The following is a 10,604-nucleotide window of genomic DNA, read 5'->3' as shown; positions in this document are numbered from 1 at the left end:
TACTACAACCACACACTGATTTAGGCAATAAAGCTCAATGTGAGTGTGTTGAGCACAGCGGGTTCATTTTAGACACTGATAAAATAACAGGAGAAATACACAAAATATCACATGCTAACCACACTAATACACTAAAAGCAGGTAATTGTACGTATTTTTAATCGCAAAATCTGCTTATTTTTGTTCACTTATTTTATAGTGCATTTTAAGCCATTTTAGCCTGTTCTTTTAATAAAGATTAATATTCATTAATAAATAATTAATACAGATAATAAAATGTATTATTATTTTCAGTGTTATGTCTTTATGTTTTTATTTATTTATATATATATATATATATAAATTATCATTGAAACCGTATGGGTAAGGGGCAAAACAATTCTTAAAGCAGGAAATTAATACTTTTATTCAGAAAGGATGCATTACATTTATCAAATATAATATTACTAAATATTACAATTTAGCAGAAGCCACACCGTATGGGTAAGGGGCAAAACAATTCTTAAAGCAGGAAATTAATACTTTTATTCAGAAAGGATGCATTACATTTATCAAATATAATATTACTAAATATTACAATTTAGCAGAAGCCACACCGTATGGGTAAGGGGCAAAACAATTCTTAAAGCAGGAAATTAATACTTTTATTCAGAAAGGATGCATTACATTTATCAAATATAATATTACTAAATATTACAATTTAGCAGAAGCCACACCGTATGGGTAAGGGGCAAAACAATTCTTAAAGCAGGAAATTAATACTTTTATTCAGAAAGGATGCATTACATTTATCAAATATAATATTACTAAATATTACAATTTCACATAAATATAAATGCTATTGCTTTCTGATAATTACGAGAACATTATTAACATTATTAATCATTATTAATGAAGGCCAGTATCATTGATACCAGTACTGCCACTGATGTCTCATTAACAGCATTACAGTATAATTGAAAGCCATTATTGTAAACATTTAATAGGCTTTTAATTTAAGTGAGCTTAAAACAATCTTCAAACTTAAACTTTATTCAAGCTATCCAAAGGATGTCAAGGATGCATTACATTTATCAAATATAATATTACTAAATATTACAATTTCACATAAATATAAATGCTATTGCTTTCTGATAATTACGAGAACATTATTATCATTATTAATGAAGGCCAGTATCATTGATACCAGTACTGCCACTGATGTCTCATTAACAGCATTACAGTATAATTGAAAGCCATTATTGTAAACATTTAATAGGCTTTTAATTTAAGTAAGCTTAAAACAATCTTCAAACTTAAACTTTATTCAAGCTATCCAAAGGATGCCAGGGGGAAAAAATGGATGCTGCGTTAATTGTGTGAAATATTTTTAACGCGTTAAACTGAAAAGAAGAAACAAACTAAATTAACACATTAATTTTGACAGCCATATATATATATATATATATATATATATATATATATATATAAGCTGTGATTCAATTGTGCAGTTGTTAAGTGAAAGTTACCACATGAAGCATATTTTTATTTTACCTGACAAAATAGGTTATTGCTGTAATTGATCATATTTACTGTGATAAATAACATCACCGTGCACTTATAAATACCTGTACATTAACAGACACAATTAGAGGCATTATAAGTATATGATCGTTTTTCTTTTTGAATTATCTCATGATATTTCCATCATCAGTGGATAAAGCACCTGCTGTGGTGTTATAACGTACTTCAGACTATTTGACTTGCTAATCATATGGCTCAGAATAGCGTGGCAGTAATGATATACTGCACGTGTAAAGCATGTAGTAGGGATGCGGATACAGCTCAAAGAGGCCGTGTTATAGAGACAGAGACGGAGATAAATCACTCGTCCTCCACGAGAGAGGCCACACAACACCAGGTCAAGGAGAGCTGCTTTCCTCTAACTCTACCTCTCCTTCACTTTCCCCCTCATTCTGTCATCCAGTGCAACAACAAGCTCATAATACTACCTAACATATAAAACACACATCATAATAAACAATACAGAGTGCATTAGTGCTGCTCACTTTTTAGCATGTATTTTTTTCCCATTAGGAAGAAAAAGTCTTTGTTAAAGAGTTATAAGGCATGAACCAGAACAACCAGCCACAAGGAGAATCACAACATTACAGACTTTGATTTGAAGCAAAAACAGCTTTAACCCTTTAACGCACCTTTCTTTTTCAAGGTCAAGCTAACCTTAGCCCTATATTCAAATATTATGTCTTTATATATATATATATATATATATATATATATATGTGTGTGTGTGTGTGTGTGTGTGTGTGTGTGTGTGTGTGTGTGTGTGTGACTTACATGCATCAAATATACAAAAGCAGCCATGTTGAGTTGTGATATGTGGGGCAGATGAATAGTTTTCTGCAGTAAATATGTTCCTACTTGCAAAAATTAGCAAGTATCAAAGGTTTCTATATGGGTCATTTTTTTGACCCATGTGAGTACAATTGATGTAAAGATACAAAAACTGTGCTCGTTTATAAATTAAAGGGTTAGTTCGCCCAAAAATGAAAATTAGCCCACAAATTACTCACCCCCGAGGCATCCTAGGTGTATATGACTTTCTTCTTTCAGACGACTCCAGTCGGAGTTATATTAAAAATGGTCTTTGATCTTTCAAGCTGTTTAATGCCTCTCAGTGGGTGTTGCATGCATCAGTCCAAATTAAGTTAAATAAAAATCGCCCATCCATAAAAAAAAATGTCTCACACGGCTCCGGGGGGTGAACAAAGGCATCCTGTAGCGAATCCATGTGTTTTTGTGATTGCACTTTTTAATATAACTCCGACTGGATTCGTCTGAAAGAAGAAAGTCATATACACCTAGGATGACTTAAGGGTGAGTAATTTGTGGGCTAATTTTCATTTTTGGGGCGAACTAACCCTTCAAGAAAGGAAAAAATAAACGTAATGCTTTTTGGCAATCAAAAACAAGATATTTAACGAATATCTGGAATAATACATGATAAAATACATTTATTTCAAAAATTCTGCTAATAAACCCTCAGCCATGATTGAAATAGCATAGGAAATTAATACAGGTCACTTTAGACCCATGTAGTGCATCAAAGGGTTACTGAGGGAAATAACTACAATCCCAAAAGGCATTTAATTGAATTAAAGATAATGAGGGAATCTAAAGCTATTCATTTAAAGTTTTGTATCTATAGAAAGAAAACAAGTTAATAGCAAAATATGCATATTTTGCTCCCTGTAACTCTCTGATTGGTGGAACTTACTGTACAGAATCGTGCATAATTACGTTTTTCACCACAAATTACACTATTAAACACAATTATTAAAAAAAATAAGTTGAATTAATGTGAACAGATGGGGCATATACAATTAATTAACAACCTCAGAGCTCACAACACGTCTGCCTTTAAAGGTTTATCAGTTACTGTTAAACTTCCCTACACAGTTTTTTTATATCAAATAATTATATGAGTTGTAATATCAAATAAATAATTTTTTTTAAAGCACTTTTATTTAGCAATGATGCATTAAATTAATCAAAATTGAAAGTAAAGACATTGTGAAAGACAAAATGCAATAATAGGATTGCTATTACAAATAATTGCTGTTCTTTTGAACTTTCTATTCATCAAAGAATCCTGAAAAATGAAATGTATCACAGTTTCCACCAAAAACATGAATACATTACATTTTAACTCATATTCAAATAGAAAATGGTTATCTTAAATTGTAATATTACAATATATACATTTATACTGTATTTTTCATTACAAAAAACAAACAAAAAGGTTGTATTAATTTCCCCCAATAGACGCCACAGTACCGAACGAATCAAGACATTCAGAGCCCATAAGCCTGTGTTAGTACTTCTCAACTGAGAGAAACATGATTTCCTCTAATATTTGTTCACAGAGCTTCACTGAGTTACAGCACAAGCTGTTACATCAGGTGCTTGTCCTCGCCTTCAGAACAAAATAGCAGTGGACAGCCAATCAGCCGCGGTCCCCCCCCTCGCAGACCTCCAGCAACAGGATGCATAGCCTCGGGTGCAGTTTGCACGCTGGACTGTTTTAATAGATCACACCTCTGAGAAGCAGGGACCATATTGCATTTGGTTGAGCAGCAGCAGGGACGGAGATGACTGACCTTGGAGAAACAGGTTGTCTCTGCTGCAGGAGGTTGTCAGCGCTGACACTGAGCACACAGGTAGCAATGTGTTGTTGTTTTGTTGTTGCCCTGTTGCGCGAGGAGGACACGTCGCGTGTTATCGTCAGAAGCTGCAGTCTTGTGAGATCACAGAAGGGCTTTTATCCAGAGAGGTATCAACACTCTACCAAATCCATCAGATTCGGATGTAATCAGAAGGATGTAATGTCAACTTCTTTACGAGTGCCGTTAAAAAGATCCGGAACTGTGCAGATTCGCATTTCATTGCTAGATTAACTTCTGTGATTGTCTGTTCTCAGAAGAATAGTCTCTTCACATTTCCGTCGCGGCGTGATGCAGCCCAGTTCACCAGCGCTAAAGCGAATGCATCAGTGCTGAAGCGAATAAGCTCCAAGTAGATGGCAGAGCCGTTCCATAGGGATGCTGCCATTACCCAGTTCTGCTGAGAAATCAACCCTTGTCACAGATGCATTATTTACATCTCCCAGACCTTTCTTCTCTTTCACCAGAGGGACTGCTTTATTTTATAACACATAAATAAGAGAGAACTGAGTGGCATATTGATATCTCAGTCACGGGGACGGCTGCTTGAACATTTCAGACAAAAAGAGTGGACTAAAAACAGAGACTATGGGCTTTTGTACTTTTTTGCAGAGATCAAATGTTGATGTAATAGATTTACTTCCTGAGACTCTGTGTATCTGTTTCGATCAGTAGATAGTCAAGCTTCTCTTGCTGTTAGTGTTTTTTTGACCTTAAAGTGTGTTTAATAAATGTATTTATTTATTTATTCATTCAAATATTTTTTCTTATTTTGATAATATTATATTACTATTATTATTGATGTATTTTTTAAATAAATCTAGTTATTTATATTATTATTATTATTTTTATTTATATGAACATTTACCTAAATTATGTTTTTTTTTTTTCTTATTTTAATAATGTTAGATTATTATTGGTGTATTTTATAATAAATAAAATGTATTATTTATTTATTCATTCAGTTTTGTGTTTTTTAAACAAAAACTATAACCACAATTCCTCAAGACATACACAGAAGTTCATATTTCCATCGAGGTTACATTGTGCTAATATTTGGCATAATATTTTAAGCATAGCAAGTAAGAATTCACCGATACAAATATTCTGCCTGGTATTGATAATTGATCATTCTTTTAATGTTATGGCTATATTATTGGTGTATTTTATAATAAATAAAATGTATTATTTATTTATTCATTCAGTTTTGTGTTTTTTAAAGAAAAACTATAACCACAATTCCTCAAGACATACACAGAAGTTCATATTTCCATCGAGGTTACATTGTGCTAATATTTGGCATAATATTTTAAGCATAGCAAGTAAGAATTCACCGATACAAATATTCTGCCTGGTATTGATAATTGATCATTCTTTTAATGTTATGGCTGACAACTAATAAATGGCCAATATTTCTGTTTCACTTCAATATTTTGCCTAAAAACATAACAAATAAAGCATTACAATTTGAAATCAATCATTTTAAATGCTACATGCATAAAAAATATGGATATCCATTTGGAGATTTGCTAAATATTACATGTGTTTTTCATTATTAGTGTTTTTAAAGGAAGCAAAATTAATCTAAATGTAAAAACAGAGTAAATGAGCATGCATAAACATCTAATATCAACTTATATTGATAACCCAAACCACAAAACATCCAACATAACTGATATATCACGCATCCCTAACACTGAGCATAACCTACAACTACATATTTATTTAAAAAATACTTTATAAAAACTATTCACATTCGTGTCCCCGTGACCTGAAGCTCTCTCAGACTGAGTTCTTATTTTTCTCAGTTTTCTGAACCTTCCTCAAGTGCTTTGTTAGTTTGAACAGGTTAGTTCCTGCAGATGTAATTGCCTAAAACTGCTGTATATGCATAACAGAATAGCAATAATGTTCCTATGCTCACTTAACTAGAATCGATGCAGAACGTCTGGCATGGCTTCCTTTACTCCCATGTTACACAGCACCAGTCAATAAAGCAGAGAGTGGAAAAGGCTGGAATAAAAGGGGGCGAGAAACGAGAGAGCGACGAGCAGCCCAGAAATGGAGGTGAGAGATGGGAAAGTGGGCTGGGAGAGAATGGAAGAGCTCAGCCGAGCATCACGCTCGCGATAAGAGCAGCTCTTGTCTTGTCATCGGGTTCGTCGCTAAGGTATTAATGTTCCTATGCTCACTTAACTAGAATCGATGCAGAACGTCTGGCATGGCTTCCTTTACTCCCATGTTACACAGCACCAGTCAATAAAGCAGAGAGTGGAAAAGGCTGGAATAAAAGGGGGCGAGAAACGAGAGAGCGACGAGCAGCCCAGAAATGGAGGTGAGAGATGGGAAAGTGGGCTGGGAGAGAATGGAAGAGCTCAGCCGAGCATCAAGCTCTTGTCTTGTCATCGGGTTCACCGCGTCGCTAAGGTATTGTCCTCAGGCTTATTCTCTTCCCGCACAGCCATTATTTAAATTAATCGGCGAGCTTCATTAATCTTAATGACTCCTTTAGGAAGGATCCGTGGAGGAATGGTTTGAAATGGATTTTGTGTTCAGATGGAGCGATTCTGCTTTTGTGCAGCAAGAACTGACCGGTCCGAGATTTCCTCCGGCTTTATGCATGAGGCACGCGCTCGAGCGGAATTAAAGTTAATGAAAATCATCTTAAACGACAGCTGCTGAGCCATTTAATCACTTAACATGCTATTGTTCTATTAGGATATAATTAAAGCATTTATAGGCCATTATTGTGTAATTGTAAGATACGGTTTGTGCAGTTTGCACTGTTGCAACAAATATTTCATATTTAAAGGAGAAGTGTGTCATTTTTTAGATGGTAAATGCTTTCTACAATCCCAGATTATTTTAATAATATTTTCCATTTTAATTTTAAATTTTAAAGTTTTAGTAATTGTGTTGTTTGTTTTTGTCTTTAAAAAAACTAATATATATATATATATATATGTGTGTGTGTGTGTGTGTGTGTGTGTGTGTAGTTTGTATTATAATAATTATTATTATTATTATATTTATTTCAGTTTTAGTTATTTTAGTAAATCAAAATAAACTAAATGCAAATGAGATATGCTGCTTTAGCAACTATTTGCTAATAAAATAAGATTTGTTTATATACATGTTTTATTGCAGCTACTGTTTATTTTATTTTGAAGAAATAAACAGTTTTAGTTAATTTAAAAATGTGTGAAAAAATAGAAATGTGTGTGTGTGTGTGTGTGTGAGATATACAGTATATATACTTAGATATTTTAGTCAACTATAAAAAATCGGTTCAGTTCAGATTTAACTCAACCAATGGCATGTGTAAGGGGCGGGGCTATATTAATGGACCAATGGCAGACGAGGGGAGGGGTCCGGAAACATGTGTTTACTTTTGCAGCTCTGTTTGGTGATGCTTGTGCTTCACAAATGACACACTTCACTTTCAAAAAAATAGTCACAATGAATAACAAAATCATTTTACCACATTATCCAGCTTCAAATGTGATCAGCATGATAACCTGCATGTCACTGCCATTTATGTTTCATTAAATGCCAAAGGAAGTGGGATGAAATCCTCAAAAACACAATTCAGCGGAAAATAAAGCAATCAATATGGCTGGAGGACATGTCGTTTCTCGAGTATAATCATGAAAATTGCAGTAAACTGCCACACAAAGTCTACAGAAAATGCATGGTCTTCTGTGTGTCTCCCCACTATTGGCAATAAGCATGATTCTTTGTTTCAGCCTGTTAGTGACAACTTCACAAGCACCTCGTTTCTGCCTCAATTCAATATTTATTGAATAAAAGTGGAAAACGCTGTGGCTGGTGTATTTTTTCCCCGTGCTCGTTGGCGTGTGTTGTGTGGGAGCGTCTGTAACGTCTGTGCAGGGCTTTAATTGAATGGTTGAGATAATACATGAGGACGTTACGATGCAATGATGGTATTGAAAAGCAGACGCTGTGATACAACCAAACTGCTGGTCTGAAAGAAAAAAGAAAACATGTAGAAAACAAAGACTAAATAATAGTGAGGAGAGCATTAAATCAGATAGATGCAAGCAGGTAGGACGTCTAATAGAGTTATGTGTGCTGATACGCTTGGAAAAACACCATCAGCCGTTTTTATGCAGCAGGAGAGTCTCATCACCTTTCCTCAGTTTGTTTATGCAGATAACACTGATTCCTTGCATGAAGAAAAATATATTTTCTCCAAATTAGGTGATAAAATGTTGGAATGTTCTGATAAACTGTTCTTAAAGGGATAGTTTGCCAACAAATTAAAACTTTGTCACCATTTACTGTCCCTCTCCTTATGCAAATGAATATATGTACATGTCATTTGAAGTTAAACATATACAAATCCAACTACAAATTTGAAGAAAAAAAAAATAAATTGTATATGTTGCCCCTACAAATATGTCTGTTTACGTATGTGTGGAATTTTTTGGACATATATGTCATGCACATTTAAATCTATCCTAAAATCTGTCAATATATGTTGTGTGTGTGTGTGTGTGTGTGTGTGTGTGTGCGCGCGTGTGTGTGTGTGTGCATGCATACAGTATATGACAATAACAATCTTGATATAGGGCAATAATGTCTCAAATATTACATTTCCGTATGAGCTGTGTCGTTCCAGACATGTAAGGGGCCGTTCACTCGGAACGCGTTTTCCATTCCGATGTGCTACTTTTCCATTGTTTTTCTATGTAAACATGTGCTAGATGGATGTGTATGACTGTCTGCGTCTCGCGTCTTTTGCAGCATCTAAGACGCATTGTCAAGTTAAAAGAATTTAAAACTAAATAAAGAATTTCAACTTTCACATTCAGTGCCGCTCATGTCAGTTCCACAACAGCGGACCAATCAGAAGATCCCGGAGGCGGGGCAAGCAATGCAAGATTTTGCTTACAGTAGCAAGTTGGCATGGCACCTGTTTTATTTAGGAGCAGGCATTCTGCGCTGTGCTTTTTTAAAAACCATTCCTGAGCGCTGCGTCTCATGTTTTTAGACACAAAGACGCATTCTGTGTGAACGGCCCATAAGACTTACTTTCTTCTGTGGAACACAAAAGGAGATTTGATATTGAATGATATTGAAGATTTTTGGCCAAATAATGAAAGTTAATGATATCCAAAACAACTCTAAAACATTTTTTTCAGAATGTTTCTGTGTCCAAAAAAAGAACCAAAGCCATATAGTATAACATGTTCACTTCTGGAGGCATCCCTTTAAGGATCTAGAACTTGTGCAGTTTTATATTTATAGGGAGGCTGTTTGTGATGCTTTTGCTGCAGCCTCTAGAAACCATCAACATAATGCAATTATAAATTCACATCGTACTGTACACCACTAAAACTTTTTTCAGATGAAATGGCTGTCTGCCAGTTTTGTTCTCAATGCTCCTCGGGTACATTTTTCCTGAATGGTGTGGTCCTGTCCTCAGATCAATAGCTTCAGGGAAGCGATCTCAAAAGCCCTGTCTGGGAACATTCCCTCTAAACCTGTAACTGAATCATAGTTCATGAATTTAGTTTGGCCTTCTAGACTGACTGCACCGAAACAACAATCAGATGTTGGTGTTTTCTCTTACCATTAAACCAGTGAAATCGAAAACTACTCGCGCTACTCACACACTCCGTTCCAGCACATTTATTTATTTATTTAGTTAGTCTTTTAGCAAAAATATCCTTTTTGTATGCTGACTAAAATACTACAATATATCATCTTTAATAATATTAATCAATTTAGTAAAAGTATATCTCATTATAGAGTGCAAAATTAAACCAAATTGAAACATTATTAATATCTACAATTCATATTGTTAATTCAAATGTTTTAACATGTAAAAACGGTCCTTGATGTAATACCTGATGTCCTAAAATAATAACATTATAAAGACAATTATAACGACAGATAATAACATTGCGATGCGATATTGTGAATTTTAGTTATTTATTATCAAAAAACTTTTAAAATCATTTCGCATCAGTGCTATTTTAGTATCATTGATATACTGTTATAGTTTTTGTTAATATTTTAGATTTAGAATTTATTTTCTGTTATCATTTTAATTTTAGTTTAGGTTTTAGTAATTTTGTTGTTTTTGAAACTTTTTTTAAACGTTTCATTGGGGTATTCTAGTTCTTATTTTTATTTTATTAGGCATTCATTTTTGTTTTAATTTAGTTATTTCAGTTATATAGTACTTCAAATTAAACTAAACTAATATGTTGGTTTTTTTTTAACTTGATTTCAGTTAATGTTTAGTTCAAGTAATGACTTTTTATGGCTTTAGTTTTAGTTTTGAATCAAACAATCATATTCTTTATACACACATGCATGTGCACAGTGTATTGTGGATAATGTATTGTTAGG

This window comes from Sinocyclocheilus grahami, unplaced genomic scaffold, assembly GCF_001515645.1.
Source record: "Sinocyclocheilus grahami isolate Dianchi unplaced genomic scaffold, SAMN03320097.WGS_v1.1 scaffold931.1, whole genome shotgun sequence".
NCBI lineage: Eukaryota > Metazoa > Chordata > Actinopteri > Cypriniformes > Cyprinidae > Sinocyclocheilus > Sinocyclocheilus grahami.
The sequence above is the reverse complement of the archived record's forward strand: the minus strand, read 5'-3'. Positions refer to the sequence as shown.